Genomic DNA, 19,437 nt, shown 5'->3' on the forward strand with positions numbered 1-19,437 from the left:
ATTTCTATATTAAACACTATACTCTGATCTGATAATTATATATATGTATCAAAACATCATTATGTACCCCATAAATATGTAAAATTATTATATGTCAATTAAAGAATAAAATAATAAAAATGAACAACAACAAAAATAACAGGAGAAACTTCAGAAACTATACTAATACATGGGAATAAAACAACACATTCCTGAACAACAAATGGGTCAATAAAGAAATTAAAAGTGAAATCAAAAAATTTCCAGAGATAAGCAAAAACAGAAACACAATATATGTAAACCTACAGCAGTACTCAGAGGGAAGTTAAAAGCAGTAAAAACCTACATCAAAAAATTAGAAAGATCTTGAACAATCTAACACTGCACCTCAAGGAACTAGAAAAACAAGAACACACTAATCCCAAAATTAGTAGAAGGAAAGAGAGAACAGAAATTAGAACAAAAATAAATGGGAAACTAAAAATAATACAAAAGATCAACAAATCAAAGAGTTGGTTTTTGAATAAATGAAATTAAAAATTCTTTAACCAAACTAATAAAAAAGATAGAAAACAAATAAAATCAGAGACAAAAAAGGAGAAATTACAATACCACAGTAGTGCAAAGGATCATAAGAGAGTATTATGAATAGCTATAAGGAAACAAATTGGAAAACCTAGAGGAAATGGATAAATTTCTTGACATATACAGCCTACCAAAATTGAATCATGAAGAAATAAAAAATTTGAACAGACCAATAGTGATTAATGAGATTGAATCAGTAATAAAAAGGTCACCAAAGAAAACCTCAGGACCTAACAGCTTCATTGCTGAGTTCTATTAAACATTTAAAGAACTAATACCAATTTTTCTCAAACTATTCCACAAAATTAAAAAGGAGGGAATTCTTCAAAACTCATTCTATGAGGCCAGAATTATCCTGACACCATAACCAGACAAAAACATTACTAAAAAAGAAAGCTGCAAAACAATATCCCTGATGAACATAGATGCAAAAATCCTCAAAAAAAAAATACTATTAATAGCAGCACATTAAAAATTCATTCATTGTGCTCAAGTGGGATTCATCCCAGGGATGCAAGGATAGTTCAACATAGGCCAATCAGTAAATGTGATTCATCACATTGACAGAATTTAAGGGCAAAAAACATATGATAATTTCAATACATGCAGAAAAAGAATTTGACAAATTCAACACCACTTCATGAGATAAACTCCACAAATTAGGCAGAGAAAGTACGTACCTCAACACAATCAAAGCTATATATGACAGTTGGCATTATACTGAATGGAGAAAAATTGAGAGCTTTTTCTCTAAAATCTAGAACAAGACAAGGATGCCCACTTTCTCCATTTCTATTCAACACAATACCAGAAGTCCTAGCCAGAGCATCAGGTAAGAGAAAGAAATAAAAGATACACAAACAGGAAAAGAGGAGGTCAAACAATCTCTGTTTACATGCAACATGATTTTATATATAACAAACCCTGAAGACTCTACCAAAAAATCTACTATAACCAATAAATGAATTTAATAAAGCTTTGGGATACAAATCAACATAAAAAATCAGTGCTATGAGAAAAAGTATACTATCTGAAAAAGAAATCAAGAAAACTATCCTATTTAAAATGGCTACTAAAAACAAAATATGATACCTAGAAGTAAATTTAACCAAGGAAATGAAAAATCTCTACACTGAAAACTATAAAACACTGATGAAAGAAATTGAATAGTCCACCAATAAACGGAATTATATTCTGTGTTCATGGATTGGAAGAATTAATATTGTTAAAATGTCCATACTACTCAAAGTGGTCTACAGATCAATGCAATCCTTATCTAAGTACCAATGACATTCTTCACAAAAATAGAGAAGAAGTCCTAAAATTTGTATGGAACCGCAAAACACCCAAAATAATCAAAGCAATAAAGCAATCTTGAGCAAAAGAACAAAGCTAGAGGCATCATACAGTCTGAATGCAAAATATACTATAAAGTTATTGTAACCACAACAGCATGGTATTGACATAAAAACAGACACATAGACCAATGGAACAGAATAGAGAGCCCAGAAATAAATCCACATGTTTATAGCTAAATGATTTTTTTTTTTTTTTAGATACAGAGTCTCATTCTGTTGCCTAGGGTGGGGTACAATGGCATGATCACAGCTCACTGCAACCTCCAATTCCCAGGCTCAGGGGATCATCCTGGCTCAGCCTCCTGAGTAGCTAAGACTACAGGTGCACACCACCACACCTAGCTAATTTTTTTTTAATTTATTTTTTGTAGAGATGGGGTCTTGCCTTGTTACCCAGACTAGTCTCAAAGTCCTGGCCTCAAGTGATTCTCCTGCCTTGGCTTCCCAAAGTGCTAGGATTACAACCATGAACCACCATGCCTGGCTTAACCAAATGATTTTTGACAAAGGGGCCAACAGCACACATTAGGGCAAGGAAAATTTTTCAATAAATGGTTCTGGAAAATTGGATAGCCATGTGCTGAAGAATGAAACTAGATACCCCCCCATCTCTTACATACAAAAATAAATTCAAAATTGATTAAAAAATTTAAATGTAAGACCTGAAACTATGAAAGTACTAGGGTAAAACATGGAGAAACATTGGAAAAACATTGATTTGCACAAGAATTTTTTGGATAAGACCTGAAAAGCACAGGCAACAAGAGCAAAAACACACAAATAGGATTACATCAAACTAAGAAGCTTCAGCAAAGGAAACAATCAACAGGGGCAAGAGACAGCCTACAGAATGGGAGAAAATATTGCAAACTATACATCTGACAAGGTGTTAATATCCAGATTATATAAGGAACTCCAAGAATTCAATTGCAAAAGAAAACAAAAAAACACAAATAATCCGATTAAAAAATGGTCAAAAGATCTGAACAAACAGTTCTCAAAAGAAGACATACAAATGGTCAACAGGTATATGTAAAAATTCTCGACGTCACTAATCATCAGGCAAATCAAAATCACAATAAGATATCACCTTACTCCAGCTAGAATGGCTATGATCAAAAAGACAAAAGATAAATGTTGGTGAGGGAGAAAAGGGAATCCTTGTGCATTGTTGGTGGAAATGTAAGTTAGTACAGCCATTATGTAAAACAGTATGGAGTTTCCTCAAAAATTTAAAAATAGAACTATATGATCTGGCAATCCCACTACTGTGTATATAGCCAAAGGAAATGTAATTAATATGTCTTAAAGATACCTGCACTCCCATGTTCATTGCGGCAGTATTAACAGTAGCCAAGATGAGGAATCATCCTAAGTGTCCATCAAAGGATGAAAAGATAAAGAAAATGTCTCATATATACACAATGGAATACTATTTGGTTCTTAAAAAGCAGGAGATTCTGTCATTTCTGACAATATGGATAAAACTAAAGGACATTATGTTAAGTGAAATAAGCTAGCCACAAAAAAGAAATATACCATAATCTTACTTATATATGAGGAATTTTAAAAGTTGAACTTAACAGAAGTAGAGTGTAGAATGGTGGTTACCAGTGTTTATGGTGATGCATCTAAAGCAGAGGTGACCAAGGAGATGTTCGTCAAAGGGTACTAAATTTGAGTCAGGTAGGAGAAAAAGTTCAAAGAGATCTATTGTACAATATGGTGACTATACTTAATAACAATATACAGCCATGTCTCATTTAATTACACGGATACATTCTGGAAATGCATTGTTAAGCAATTTCATTGATGTGCATAGAATATACATACACAAACCTAGACGGTACAGCCTACTACACATGTAGGCCATGTGGTCTAGCCTATTGCTTCTAGGCTGCTGTAGGCAATTGAATTGAATACTGTAGGCAATTGCAACACAATGGTAAGTATTTGTGCATCTAAACATCTATAAACATAGAACAAGTACAATAAAAGTATGCTATAAAAGATTTAAAAAAATGATACACCTATATAAGGCACTTACCACAAATGGAGCTTGCTGGACTAGAAATTTCTCTAGGTAAGTCAGTGAGTGCGTGGTGAGTGAATATGAAGGCCTAGGGCATTACTGTTCACTGCTGTAGACTGTATAAATACTGCACACTTAAGCTACATTAAATTTATTTTTAAAATATTTTCTTTCTTCAGTAATAAATGAACCTTAGATACTTGTAACATTTTACTTTATAAGCTTTTTGATTTTTTTAACCGTTTGGCTCATCATGACAATTAACTTAAAACACATTGTACAACTGTACAAAAAAATTTTCTTTCTTTATATCCTTATTCTATAAACTTTTTTCTATTTTTTTAATTCTTTAATTTTTTAAAAACTTTTTAAGCTTTTGCATTAGAAACTAAGACAGATACACACACTAGCATAGGTCTACACAGGGTCAGGATCATCAATATCACTGTCTTCCACCTCCATCTCTTGTCCCACTGGAAGATCTTCAGGGGCAATAACATGCATGGAGCTGTCATCTCCTATGACAACAATGCCTTCTTCTGAAATACCTTCTAAAAGACCTGCCTGAGGCTTTTCTTGAGAAGGTGTCAGTTTTCTCAGAAATATAAACATGGTAGTTTTCTTGGTTCGTTTGTTTCTTTTTTTTCCACCATAGATTTGTTTGTACAGATAGTGCACCCTGAACATTCCTCTTTATTAATGAAAATCCTTAAGTATTGGACTCCATATTTTCAATTTTTTTAAGAAGCTTGTTGAAGTCTGCTAAAGCTATGCTAAACCCTTCACTGAATTTTCTTAGTTCTTTTTCTTTCTTTTTTTCATCTGCAGTTTCCTTTTCTCTTGCCTCTTCTTCAGCCAAGTGTTCCTGTTCTAGTTCCAACAACTTCCCATTAATCAATTCCTTGGGAACCACCCGTAGGAGCTCCTCAGTGTCACCCTCATCCACACCCAGGTTAGAGTTGTTTTCCAGTTCAACCACAGCCTTGTTGATCAATGCCTTGTACTACAATGTTTAACAGCTACAACATCACTAGGTGATAGGAATTTTTCAGCTCCATTTTAATCTTACAGGACCACCGTCTTGTATTCGGTCCATCATCGACATGCAACGTTGTCATGTGGTGCATGACTGTACTGTATTCTTGAAATATGCTAAGAGAGTAGATTTTAGGTGTTCCCATCACAAAAATGATAACTCTGTGAGGTAATACATATGTTAATTAGCTGTATTTAGCCATCCTACAATGTACATATACATTTCATAACATTATGTTATACTTGATAAATATATACAATGTTATTTGTCAGTTTTAAAAATAAATACACAAGTTTAAAAAGTATGTTAATAAGGGTTGGTGAAGATGAAAGAAACGGAATCCTCCTATGTTGCTGGCAGTAATGTAAAGCGGTATGGCTGCTTTGGAAAATAGTCTGGCAGTTCTTCAAAATGTTAAACATAGACTTATTGATATTTTATTGAAATAGAAACCTACATGCGTGGCCAGGTGCCGTGGCTCATGCCTATAATTCCACCACTGTGGGAGGCTGAGGCAGGAAGATCACTTGAGGCTAGGAGTTTGAGACCAGCCAGGGCAACATATCAAGACCCCATCTCTACAAAAAATAGAAAAATTAGCCAGGCATGGCAGTACACACCTGTAATCCTAGCTACTCAGGAGGCTGAGGCAGGAGGATCACTCGAGTCCAGAAATTTGTTGTTGAAGTGAACTATGATGACACCACTGCACTCTAGCCCAGGTGACAGAGCAAGACCTTGCCTCCAAAAAATTAAAAAATTAAACAAACAAAAAAACTTGTACACAAATTTTCATAGTAGTATTATTCATAACAGCCAAAAAGTGCAAACAATCCAATGCCCATCAACTGATGAGTGAATACATTGTGGTATATTCATAGAATGGAATATTATTCATCAATGAAAAGGAATAAAGTACTGACACATGCTACAGCATTGAGGAAGCTTGATAACATCATGCTAAATGAAAACTAAAGAGTAAAAAAAAAAAGACAACATATTGTATGATTCCATTAGAAATGGAATCTAAATATATAGAGACATTTTTGTAAGGAAGACAGAAAACAAGCAAGAAATAACAAAAGAGCGCTTTCCCTGGTCCATATCTCCAGCTATGGTAGGTGGCCATCAGCAAACAATTTGCACATTTAAGGGAGTTATAACCCAGCAACAATCCTAAAATTAATTCTAATACTACTGGTTCCTTCCTTTAAAATATTTTTACAATAATTACATTCCACTTCATTCATTCATTCATCAAATTACTCCCATTATTCATACCACTATAAAGGAAAGAAAGGGTACTCAAGTTTGTCTACAGGGAAAGCTTCCAAGAGGAGGAAATGTTTCACTGGAGTTGAGCAGAAGTTCATTCAGCCAAGATAAACTCAAGGAAGTTCTAGGCACAGGAGCAGTTAGGATAAAAGCAAGTTTATTTTTGAAACATCAAATAATGTGTCTGAGTGAAAAATTCTGAAAACAGCATGTAAAATGGGCACATGAAGATGGGGAAGAAAGAGGGGTGTATGACACTCACAGAGTCTGGGGCGGGCAGTAAAAGGCTGCACAGCCTCTGTGGGACTCAGATAGCATGTGTCATTTGATGGGATCCTCCAATTGTCTATGTGTAAGTCCTAGAAATCCCTCTCTGTGCTCATATTTATTCTCATATAATTTCAAACAGGGAGGAAATCAGCATTTGCATAAGCTTAAAAGATAATTATTTATTACCTTATTATAATCTGCATAGAGTGGCTATTAGCCGTCACTCTTCTCAGCCATAAAAGATCATTAATAAGGTGAAAGACCTAGATATATAGTGAGGGGAATTTGTTCAAGGTTTTATTTCAATGATGAAGAACACAATATAAATCATTTTTAGTGATGATAAAATGTGCAGTAGCAAATCTAAGTGTCATATATCATAAGAAGGATTTTGTCAAACATCGTATTTCATTTGGCTGACACAAAGCAATCCAACATCTCAGACACAGTCTCAGCCTAGCTGCATAAATTGGGTGTCACTTTTATTGCCATTTTGTTAATGAAATATAAAAATTAAATGTATTGCAATGAAATTGTGAAATAAGGAGTAGTCCAGATGCCTTGGGCCTCAAAGAAAACAGGGTGGAATTAAGGATAATCAAATACTGAGCCAATAAAGGGGGGGGGGGAGAAAGAAAAGGAGCAAAAAACCTATAAAATAAAAGTATATTTCCTACCTTTTTTCACTTCAAATTTAGTTTTTATGTAAATCTATACTGGGGCAAGACACAGATCATATCCCTATGAGCTAGGATTGAGGGACTGATTGATTCTTTTTAATCGGGTATAGTAAACCAAAGAAAATACGTTGGAGTTGATTGATTTCATGACAACACACCAAAGGAAGAAAAAGGAGGTCCATGACTAGAGCCCTGCCCTATGACATCCACAAAGGTGCAAGCTAAATGAAACTCCAAATGGCCGTAGATGGCCAATTGCATTCAACAAGCAATTACTTATTTGTCTCCAGTTCTGTGCCATGCTCTGTGCTGGTAAGTATCCTCATCCTCATCATGACCTCATTCTATTTGTGCTCAGGCTTTCAACATCATTTCCACCTGCCCCAACCCATTCTGTACAGAACGACTGACATTAGGAAGGTGATGCATATGGTAGACCACAGGAGAAGCAGATATGACCTGGCGGAGCCCCAGCCCAGCTGGATTTCTGGACAAGATGTGTTAAGTCCAAATGCTGGAGCGTCAGCAAAAGCAGCCTCTACACGGCTAAGTGATCAAAGTGGATGACTCCAGAGGATGTGTCCTTGCTCACAGGAGCATCACACAGATTCTCTGAGTCAACGAGATCACGTAAAGGGATGGGAATGTGAGCAAAACTCCAGTGGCAGGCATGTGGGCCAACGACAGGACTTTGAAGAAGTGTCACAGGTAGACCTTCCTAATGACTAGTAAGATATGTAAGGCTGAAAACAATGTTTTAAATGAACTGGATTTTACTTAAAGAGTACAGAAATATATGTAAATAGGGGATAAGTGCATTTAATACAAGCTAAGACTTGATTTTTCTCAAGCCCTGTCTATTCTTGCAATGAAGGAGTCCATTCTCAGCTTATCTAACTGTTGCAGGAGCAGTTAAGATCAGCTCATCAGATTCTGGCATAGAATTCTTCTTTATAAAGGTGGAGAAAATTATGCCTACTAAGAATTCCATTTCAGTTCAATTTGCTCTAAGCCATATAGAGATCTGAAGTGTGAACAGTATAAAGGATTGAGGAGAGCTTTTAAAAATAAGAGAACTGGGTGCACTCGGGTGGGTATACTGAAGTTTTTAGCACTAGCAGGATGCTTTTGCAGTAGCTGTTTTTGTTGTTGTTGTTGTTTAAACAGCAAGCAAACAGATGACAATTTCTTATTCTCTTATATTTCAATCTGAGTATTAACTATTATGTTACACTTTTGCCACCACACTCATGAAAATATCTTTTATTTATATAAGGGAGCAGGACTCAGAAACAACTTCGTTTGCTTGTTTCAAATGCAGTGTTCTGTATCTGGAGAGCAAGTATCGCTGAGAGAAGATTTAGTGTCTAGCGATGGGCTGGCTTCTGCTTACACTTCCATAACACTATAATTGGAAGGATCCTTTAATAATGAAACACATCCATTTTTACTCTGATCATTATGTAAACAAAAGAAAACATTCTAAAAATTATTTAAATTTTTAGTCATTAAATTGATAATAAAAACCAAGGATAGGGTAATTTTCCCATGAGTAAGAAAATCACGATTTATATATTTAAACCACTTTTCCAGCATCAATTTGTTTGCTGGAGAAATTGGAGAAGCTGAAATGGGTATCACGTCTCTCTGTTCAAAACATGGCCAGCGTTTTGCTACTTATTATATGGGTCTCAATATTTCACAGCCATTCTGCCTGAGTACATTAGACCCTACGTAAGTATTTGTAATCCACTTTCTTTCTATCATTTTGAGGGAAGATCAAAAAAGATTTTGTGATTTATGTTACCTTTACCAAGAACTAGTCAAATGTCTGCCTTTAAGGGTAAACAATAATAATTTCTTCTTATCTTTCTTTTACTGCATGCCTGGAACAGTAGTATTCCCAAAGCTCATAATATTTACCAAAATGAGTTTACTGAGAAGGATTTATTACTAATGAATATTTTTCTGTCTTGTGGTCACCTTACAATTTATTAAGAAGAAGAACATATCTAGGAATACATGCTTATTCACCGGCACCGGATGCACACTGTTATCTGCATCTGGATTTGTGTCTATAATCAGAATCAGGCAGGCTTTCTTCATTTGTAATACATGCATTGACTCATTACCATCACTCATCTGCTCTCAAAACCAACTCCTGCAATTGGAAGTGATTTTTTTTCTAAAGTTTGTAATAACCCAGGAGTAAATTCTTTCCTCGGTTCTGTTGTGCTAAGCTGTGCTTTCCTAGTGCAGCCTGGCACAGTGAATGCTTCCGCTGTGAATGGGCTGCAGCTTTTGTTCTTTTTTATCATCTGCACACAGACACCAAGGGGTCCCTTTGCTGAAGTAGGTTCCTCAAGGCGGGAGTTTTCGTTGTGATAACCTAACCATTCAAGGCCTTGCCCTTTAGATAGGCCCTTCAGACTGTTTAATGAAGTGAAGAGCTGGAAAAGGACTTTGTTCTTTCAACGCCTTTTCCACTGTTGAAAGCCACATTGTTTTACGACACACTGATAAAGCATTTTTTATAAAATTCAGCTGAAGTAAGTACATTTTAAGATATCCACATAATTCTTGAGAGAACAAGACAATAAAAGATGCAAGGGAAAATGCTTCGATTATTGAATTTTGAAAGCAGAGCATATGATTGAATGTTTAAAAAGCACCCTTCTTAATTTCTAAAAGAACCAGATTTTAATATTCACATAAAAAAAAAAATGTCATGATAGATTTGCCAGAAATGCTTCACTTTCAAATGAAGAAAGTGAAGAAGCAAAATGTGGTCTGCTGGTGGGTAAAGGATCCCCTTTCAGGTGTACAAGCTGAAACTCTAGTCCAGGAGGGTGGTTCTGAGGACATCGGAAAGCACATTGGAAAGCGCTACGATCCCTGATGAGGAAAAGCTCCCCATAAGTACAAAGTGTTATTAGTATCTTGACAGTTTGAGATCCTCTTAGCTGCAATCATTTAAAAGAATGCTTCACAATCAAAATATCACGAAATTAGCCTTTCGGAGAATTGCAAGGCAGTTATAAAGTATTTGGAAGAGAGAACAATTTAAGGGAGTTATCGGAAACTGTACATTCTAACAAGAATGCGTTTGGTGAATATTACGCGTCTAAGGTAGGAATAGAATACTAAATTCCACCGTCCTTAAAGCGCTCCCCAGAAAGTCAGACATTTCAGAGAATGGAGTCTATTATTTGTCTTCTCCAGGGATGACATGTACACATCTCAGTGCACATAGGAGGTGCCTTGACAGAGGGAAAAGATGCTCCTTTTCAACACCTTTTAGGGCAGATCCAGCCGTGTTTAGGAAGCTAGTTAGCAGTAGTAATTAACATAACTCATCAAATCATATCAGGTAATTTTATCACCTTGTATGACTAAGTTGACGAAGAGAGATAAGAACGCTTTACTGGACCTAAGGAGACCTGGATTCATAGCTCAGGCTATTCCATACCTACTGTGCGCGTTGAGTCAAATTACTGAACCTTAATAGCCTGCTTGTCATCTGTCATAAGGCAGATATTGGATGAGACAATCACTGAAGTCACTTCTAAAGACTCCACGTTTAAAACTCAACATATCTATAACTTGGGGACATTGCGTTAGATTTATAAAATCCTATGGGCAAGATTCCCACACTAATGGGAAAGTGAAAATACTGAGGAGAGGTATTTTCAGGAGCTCATGACTGTGTGAAAATGCCCAGAGTTATGAACTGAATATTAAAATATTGGGCATGAAGACTAGAAAACAAAAACTTAAAGGGCAAAAAAATGATGACTATGTCCCTACTGTTTTCCAGGTGAGATAATCCCCTCACTGTGCCAGGCATCAGGTTGGGGACTGGGATAAAATAATAAATCTGACCAAACCTTCCTGCTCTGTCCAGTTAGAAATGCATGAAAATAAATAGGCAATTAAAATACAGTGTGGTCCAATGGAATACAATTCAGCCTTCAAAAAGAAGAAAATCTTGTAATTTGCAACAACATGGCTGCTCCGGAGGACATTATGTTAAGTGAATAAGCCAGGCACAAAATGACATCAGCCGCTGATCTCACACATGTGTGGAATCTACAAAAGTTGATCTCACAGTAGAAAGTGGAAGGGTGGTTGTCGTTGATTGAGGTTAAACAAAGTTTCATTTAGGAGAAATAAGCTCTAGAGATCTATTATACAGCATGGTGACTACTGTTAATCTAGTAATAATGTATTTTATATTTGAAACTGCCAAGAGTGATTTTAAAATGTTCTCACCACAAAAAAAAATGATAAGCATGTGAGATGATGCATATGCTAATGTGCTTGATTTAATCATTCCACAGTATATACATATATCAAAACCTCACATTGTACCCCATAAATATATATAATCATTACAGGCCAATTTAAATAAATACAAATAAAAATAAGATAAATACAGTGTGAACAATTTCTAATATTACTTTATGTGTTTTTATGTCCACAAAACACAGCTTTATACTTGCCAAGCTAAAAGTTCATGTTATGGCTAACATTGACATAATGTCACAAGCTTTAATAACAGCTTTCTAAATAAAAATGTGAAAAACTTAACTTTTTATGTGCCATGTGAGCTCTCCCTTCCAGGCCTGTGTCTGGAACCATGTTTCTCGAGGTCTCCCTCCCCCCAATCCTATAGCTAAATCCCACACATTCTTCAGGGCAACTTACAGGTGAACTCCCGTTACAGCTGGTGAGGGGCTCATCAGAGGACACTCTATTGCCATTGTTCTCAAAGTGTGGCTCTTTTGTGCAGCAATGTCACCTGGGACTTTTTAGCATGCAAATACTCTGCCCTCACCTCAGAACTACTGAATCAGCAGCTCTGGGGGGAGGGGGTAACCAGCAATCTGTGGTGCGAGAAGCCCTCCAGGTGATTTAACTTCTGCCAGCTCTTGAGAACCACTGCTACTCTGCAATTGCTGTTTAATTGCCTTCTCTTGTATGTGAAGGAAACTTATCACTTTTCTATTCCTGGTTTCTGGCCCATATTGGATGGCCAATAAATATTTTTTGAATGAACAAAAATAACAAATGAATCGGCTTCCTAAAAGACATTTCTTCTTCTACCATCTTCATTTTAAACCATCCATTTAAAACACTCAATTACCATATAAATAGGTAGCTTATAAAGTTTAGATAAATAATCCATACTGCTACAGATGACAGATTAATCTTCCTTAAAGCCCTTATCAGGTAATTCCTTTTTTAGTATTTCCCAGAGACGTCTGGCTATTAATGTAGTTAGATCTGTGGTTCTCAACTGGGATGATTTTGTCCTCAACGGAGAGAGGTGGCAATGTCTGGAGACATTTTTGGCTTTTACAACTTGGCGGGGCAGGGAGAAGTTTCCTGCATTTATTGAGTGGAAAACAGGGATGCTGCTAAATGTCCTATAATGTCCAGGACTGTCCCTCCCTGCTACACAGAATTATCACACCCAAAATGTCACTAGGGCCAAAGTTGAGAAACCCTAGTCTATATGACTGAGTCCCAAATTGTCCATGGTATTCAAAGCTCTTCATCAAATATTTATCTTCCACACACCATCAAAGTTTTTCAAAATTTGTCTCTGATTTACTTTTTATAAACTATTACCCCCTGCCAATCTTGATGTGTAGGGACCGAATTAAACATTATGACAATTTGTTATATATAAAACCTTTCTTCTCCTAAATATTTACTAAAGCTCAGGGCCAAGCTGTAGGTTACCGTCTTTATAACTATTCCATATCCGAAGCAGAGACACTGGACTTCCAAATCTAACATAATTCTCCGTGAGCGGTAATTTTTTTATTCCTCATAGTGAAAAGGATAATGAAAATGAAAAATCAGTTATCCCCAAGGTTAGGAGACCAATTATTCTTTTCTCTTCTCACGATGATTCACTGTGGAGAGGCAACCAGCACAGAGGTAGTTCATCTCTTCAAATCTCAGTTTCCCCAACTTTAAAGTAAGGGGCTTGAACAAGATCAGGAAGGGCTGACATTTGAAAGGTATTTCAAGAAGGCTCTTTTTACACACATGACCAACATGACTAATCAGCAGGCCGCTCTTACCACAGAGTCTTGACAACTTCAGATTTTCTTTAATGAAGAGCATCAGCTGTTGTGTTGGTGGCTACTAGCAACCATTTGGACACAGCCTGGGAGTTGAAACCTGTCATTCTTTACAACAATCTCTAAGGGCCCTGCCATTCTTAAATGTCATAACTTCATGATCTCTGAGCAGTGAGGTTACGTTAACCTGATATACTACTTATCTTATTTGGTGTTAACTTGAAAAGGAGCATCAGGAATGTCCAGTTGGTGGCTTGTAAGCAGTGGCTTCCTGCCACTGTAGTGGAAGCAACACATTCAGCCACTAATTCTGTAGATCCGTAGGGGCCAAACAGCTCAGGGCTACCTCTCCCTGTGCCACAGGGCAGATAACAGCTGAGTGCCCTACGGTGGCTGTGTTGGCCAAGGGCTCCTTCAGGAGACTTGTCCAAAGGATGTACACCAGAGAGCAGGCCCACGTCACATTTCATGAAATCACCTTTAAAACAATCTTCCAAAGGTAGAAAAGTGCTAAGCTAATTTGGAGAAATCACCATCACTGAGCAATTATTCAGGGCTCTTGGCATTCAGCTTCTTGCCAAAGGTGTTCAAATCTCCTAAGGAAAAAGAACAGGGGAAGAAGGGGGCATTGGTAAAAAGTCACATCTAGTCCCATTCACTCCATTTAAGTTAACAGCTGCTGTCATTAGGCAATTATTTAAGATTATTTCGATATATTGCTTCAATGTCATTAAAACTCTCATGTGTCCATAAATGAATTTCCTTTCAGGTGAACAAAGACTGTGTAGGCATCCCAGATGCAACAGGCTAGGTCCATATGGGGACGGTACATCAAGATAATACTGAGATACCCTCTCTGTATAAAAGATATGCTTCAGAGAAAACTGGAATTTTACCTCCTTGTAGACGGTGCAGTTATGCTCCCGAGGACAACGGAATGCGTACTGATAGTCACAAACCTTTATTTGAAAGGCAACATAAACCAAAAAATCCATGGAAGGTAAATGAATTGTGTTAACTACCCCAACCACAGAGTTTCGCATTAGATGTGACAGTGTCACGGGTTATTTTTGATCAAAGTGTATTAATCCTTTGGTTTGAAAACAGTTTTTTTTTTTTTTTTTTTTTTGAGACAGAGTCTCACTCTGTTGCCCAGGCTAGAGTGAGTGCCGTGGCATCAGCCTAGCTCACAGCAACCTCAAACTCCTGAGCTCAAGCCATCCTCCTGTCTCAGCCTCCCAAGTAGCTGGGACTACAGGCATGCGCCACCATGCCCGGCTAATTTTTTCTATATATATTTTTAGCTGTCCATATAATTTCTTTCTATTTTTAGTAGAGGTGGGGTCTCGCTCTTGCTCAGGCTGGTCTCGAACTCCTGAGCTCAAACGATCCGCCCACCTCGGCCTCCCAGAGTGCTAGGATTACAGGCGTGAGCCACCGCGCCCGGCCGAAAACAGTTAAAAGTAGCACAGAATGACCTATTCCAGTTCTGTGACTTTCTGGAAGTCAACGCTGGTGGTGGTAATTTTAGATAAATAAAACCTTCATTGGTCCTAAGAACTTGGACATTATTCTTTTCTAAGAATTACTCACCCACTGCAGCTAAAATGTGTGATTTAACATCTTCTTGTATCAGCGTCTCATCTCTCTTCTTCTTTGACGGCATACTATTAAGTTTTATACTCAAATTCTTCTGTAATTCAAAGTGTGTAATGAATGTCTTAAAACGGAGCCATAATAAATAAAACTGTATTTGTACTACTCTAATATAAATTGTATCTTTGAGAAAAGAAAACGTGTTAAAGATCTTGAAATATTGTTTATAAGTGAAATGTAAAGTGACACATCTGATACTAGACACTTAAAAATTACCTCTTTTGATATCTATTCATGCCCTTGATTATTAGTAAATCTCACTTTCATGTTGTTTTTCCTTAGCAGAAAATAAATATTTAATAAAGTCGATTGACGTTGGGGTGGACTGGGATCTCATGCCAATAAATTTTGAAAACCCAGCTAGCAGCAGAGTACTAAGAAATGCAATGTCACTTCATCATTGCAGAAATAAAAGTACATTTTCAATTTTTCATGACGTTTAACCATCCTTTCCTGAACTCAATGAATCTAAAATATGTGGTTTGACAAAAGTAATTAAAGTGTGGACATTTTGAGTTATTTTGATATTTGAAATGAGAGCTTGTCTACCTCACTACTCCTCATCCATCAAACTTCTTTTTTTTTTTTTTTTTAACTTGAAATGACCTTAAAGTTACTCAGACATAGTAACCTTGAAGACTAGTTCTAAAACTTTGATAGGCCGGGCGCGGTGGCTCACGCCTGTAATCCTAGCACTCTGGGAGGCCGAGGCGGGTGGATTGCTCAAGGTCAGGAGTTCGAGACCAGCCTGAACGAGACCCCGTCTCTACTAAAAAAATAGAAAGACATTATATGGACACCTAAAAATCTATATAGAAAAAATTAGCCGGGCATAGTGGCGCATGCCTGTAGTCCCAGCTACTCGGGAGGCTGAGACAGGAGGATCGCTTGAGCTCAGGAGTTTGAGGTTGCTGTGAGCTAAGCTGACGCCACGGCACTCACTCTAGCCTGGGCAACAAAGTGAGACTCTGTCTCAACAAAAAAAAAAAAAAAAAAAAAAAACTTTGATAAGCAGCCCTTCTTTATTTCAGTGATATTTTCTTAACAGGTAAAATAAGATCCTGGGCTCACTCATTTTCACTGGAAACTGAAGACAGTGAGAGATCTGGGCTCTTGACCACAAAGAGCCTTTCCACAAAGGCAAGGCTTCTGCGAATTGCATACATATTAAGCAACTAGTTTCTCCATTGCAACTCATTCCAGGAATGCTTCAAAAACATAGAGAGTGAAAACTACACAGTTCTTGAAATAATATACATATGATCTTGCCTATAAGTCATCAATGACCTTAATTAGCAGTGGTGTATCAAGTGCCCTATGTATTAGTCTGGGTTCTGCAAAGAAGACATGGACAGTTGCCTCTGTACTGAACATGTACAGATTTTTTCCTTGTCATTATTCCCTGAACAATACAGTGTAACAGCTATTTATATAGCATTTACATCATACTAGGTATTATAAACTATACAGGAGAATACAAATACTACATCATTTTATATAAGGGACTTGAGCATCCCTAGACTTTCGTATCCACAGGGATCCAGGAACCAATCCCCTGTGGATAGTGAGAGACAAATGTGTATATATAAATGACTCACACAGTTGTGGGGGCTGAGAAGGCCAAGGTCTGCAAGCCAGAGACCCATAAAAGCCAATAATATGAGTTCCAGTTCAAGTTCCAGTCTGAAGGGAGGAGAAGACCAATACCTGCAGCTTGAAGGCAGTCAGGTGGAGAGAAAGAATTATTTCTTACTCAGCCTTTTATTCTATTCAGGCCTGCAAAGGATTGGATGAGGCCCACCCACATTGGGGAGGGCAATCTGCTTTACTCAATCTACTGATTCAAATGTTCACCTCATCCAGAAACACTCTCACAGATATATCCAGAAATAATGTTTAACCAAATATCTCAGCACCCTGTCAATGGAAACATCTACCAGTGCATCGAATAAGATGTTCACAGTGTATTTAATATCCTATCTTCTTCCAAGTTGCCAGCCTGAAAAGATATTTTTGGCAATAATACTACTCAGGTTATTTTGATTACCAAATTATTGACTTAATGCCGATTTTGTGCAAAATGCAATGCTAGATGGTGCAAAGATGTAGGCCATGCTCATGACTGCGCAGATATAGATCTTAACTGTCAAGTAAGAGATATATTACAGAACTGGATTTTCCTTCTGCAGCAGTAAGTCCCAAACTGTGGTCTCCAGACCAGCATCAGCACCTCAGAACTTGTTAGATAAGCAATGCTTGAGCTCCACCCCCAGAAGAAACTCTTGTGGGCGATCCAGCAATCTACATTTTAATAAGCATTTCAGGTGATGATGCACACTCAAGTTTAAGAACCACAGATCTACAGCAGCAGTTCTCAAAGTTTGGCTGCAGGCCACTGGGGGGGTCCCTGACACCTTTCCAGGCAGTGGGCTCAACTACTTGTATAGTGATACTAAGATATTATGTGCCTTGCCTATGGTGTTAACATTTGTCCTCTGGGCATAAAAGCAAGGATGGATGGTACTGCCGATGTCTTAGCATGGATACAGGCAGTGGCACCAAACTGTAATAGTAGTCAGTATATTTTTTTTTACCAGCACTAGCATGAAATCATTTTTTTAAAAAAATGTAGTTTCACTTAAATATGTCCTTGATTACACAGCAAAAAAAAAAAAAATGCATTAAAACTTGACCTTTGAGTGAGTATTTTCTATTATTCCGTGTAATGAAATGGGAAGTGTGCGTGAAGTGCTGTTGCTGCAAACCAAAGTAGGATGGTTGTCTGAAGGAAAAGTACTCATGATACTGTTGGAGCTGCCAGCTGAACCAGTAGTGTTTTTTTTTTTCCTTTTAATGGGACAATATTTTTACTTGAAGGAACAACTGACAGACAATCTATGGTTATCCAGACTTGGGCATTTGACAGACATTTTCTCCAAAATGAATAAAGTGAGGCTTTCATTGCTAGAAAAACAATTGACAATATGTGTTGCCAAATGTTGAGTTACAAGCAAAAATTAGAATTTTGAACACCTGGTATTTGTCTCTAGGAGCTTGACAGTTTTCCAATACTTAAGGGATTTTTGGAATAGATCACTTATGATAATAACAAATGTGTTTTTTTTAAATATCATATATGCATATGTGTCAAAAATTATGCATGGGTAATATATCCAAAGTGCCGGCTAGATCAATGGCTTTTAATAAAACAGCATATGGAAAGTTCAAGGATATGATTTTAGGTTCCGCTTTTCACTTGACCTTTCAGAAACCAGCATTTGTTGGATTTTGCTGAAGTATCGAAGAACATCCACAATTATCTGATAAGGCTATTATAATACTCCTCTTCCTGAAACTTGATATTTGGGTGAGGTCAGTTGTTGTTGATTTTTTTTCCCCCATCCTTAAGCCAAATCAATGAAACAATGTTTCACAATAAACTGAATGCAAAAGCAGAGATGAGAATCCTGCTGTCTTCAGTGAAGCCAGATGTTAAGGAGATTTACAAAACGTAAAACAATGTCATGCATCTCACTTTTTGTGTGTGCTAGAAAACAGTTATTTTTAGACAGGTATGCTCTTTATATTAACATACTATGGTTTTATTATTGTTATTTCTAAAAGATTTAATAAATAAATATATTAACCATTTCTCCACTTTAAGGTCTAGTATTATAGATATCCATGGGTATAACCCACATAAACAGAAGCTCTCCAGACTCCTCAGTGCATTTTACCTTCTTCCTCGAGGTGCTTCCCTGCCAGGGTGACCCCATCTGTGGTCAGACACACGATGGAGGCGTTGCCCGTCCCCAGCCCATTCTCCACTTATGAGTCCTTCGCTATTTCGGGGACCCAGTCCCGTCCCGCCTCGTCTTCTCGTCCCTCTTAAATTTCCCGAGAAAGCTGCTTGGAGGCTTCGACTGCACCAAGTTCATACCCTTTATTAGTAAGGACTACTGCTAATTTCAAGCACCAGAATGCTTTACTGACAACGGCCTAAACAAATAGGGGTCCGTTTTCCTCCCACAAACAAAGACACAGAATCTAACGGTCCCCAGCTAGGCAGCTGCGCATAACGTCCTCAGGGGCGTGGCTCTTTGCCGCCTCCTGCATTGCGTGCCTTGGCTCTCTCTACGGGGATGCAGGTTGGCTTTTCACATCAGCATTGCAGGTGGTAGGTGGGGAAACGGTAAAGGATGTTCTTTGACAAGATGCATCTTCTTATTTGAAAGGGCAGCGTGCTCTGAGGACCCTGCTAGAATCTTGCTGGCCAGAACTGGGCCATGTGACTACCCCAAGAAGCGAGCAAAGCTGAAATATTAAGGATTTTACCTTTCCAGCCAGTATAGCAGAGGAAGGGGAGAGGGCAAGGGGTTGAAGCAGGTTTTGAAGAGCAAGTTCACAGTGTCTGCCGCATACATCTGTTAATACTAATCTCTTAGGCTTCTCATTGCACCCTGACCTCCTC

The sequence above is a fragment of the Eulemur rufifrons genome, chromosome 4 (assembly GCF_041146395.1).
Source record: "Eulemur rufifrons isolate Redbay chromosome 4, OSU_ERuf_1, whole genome shotgun sequence".
Taxonomy (NCBI): Eukaryota; Metazoa; Chordata; class Mammalia; order Primates; family Lemuridae; genus Eulemur; species Eulemur rufifrons.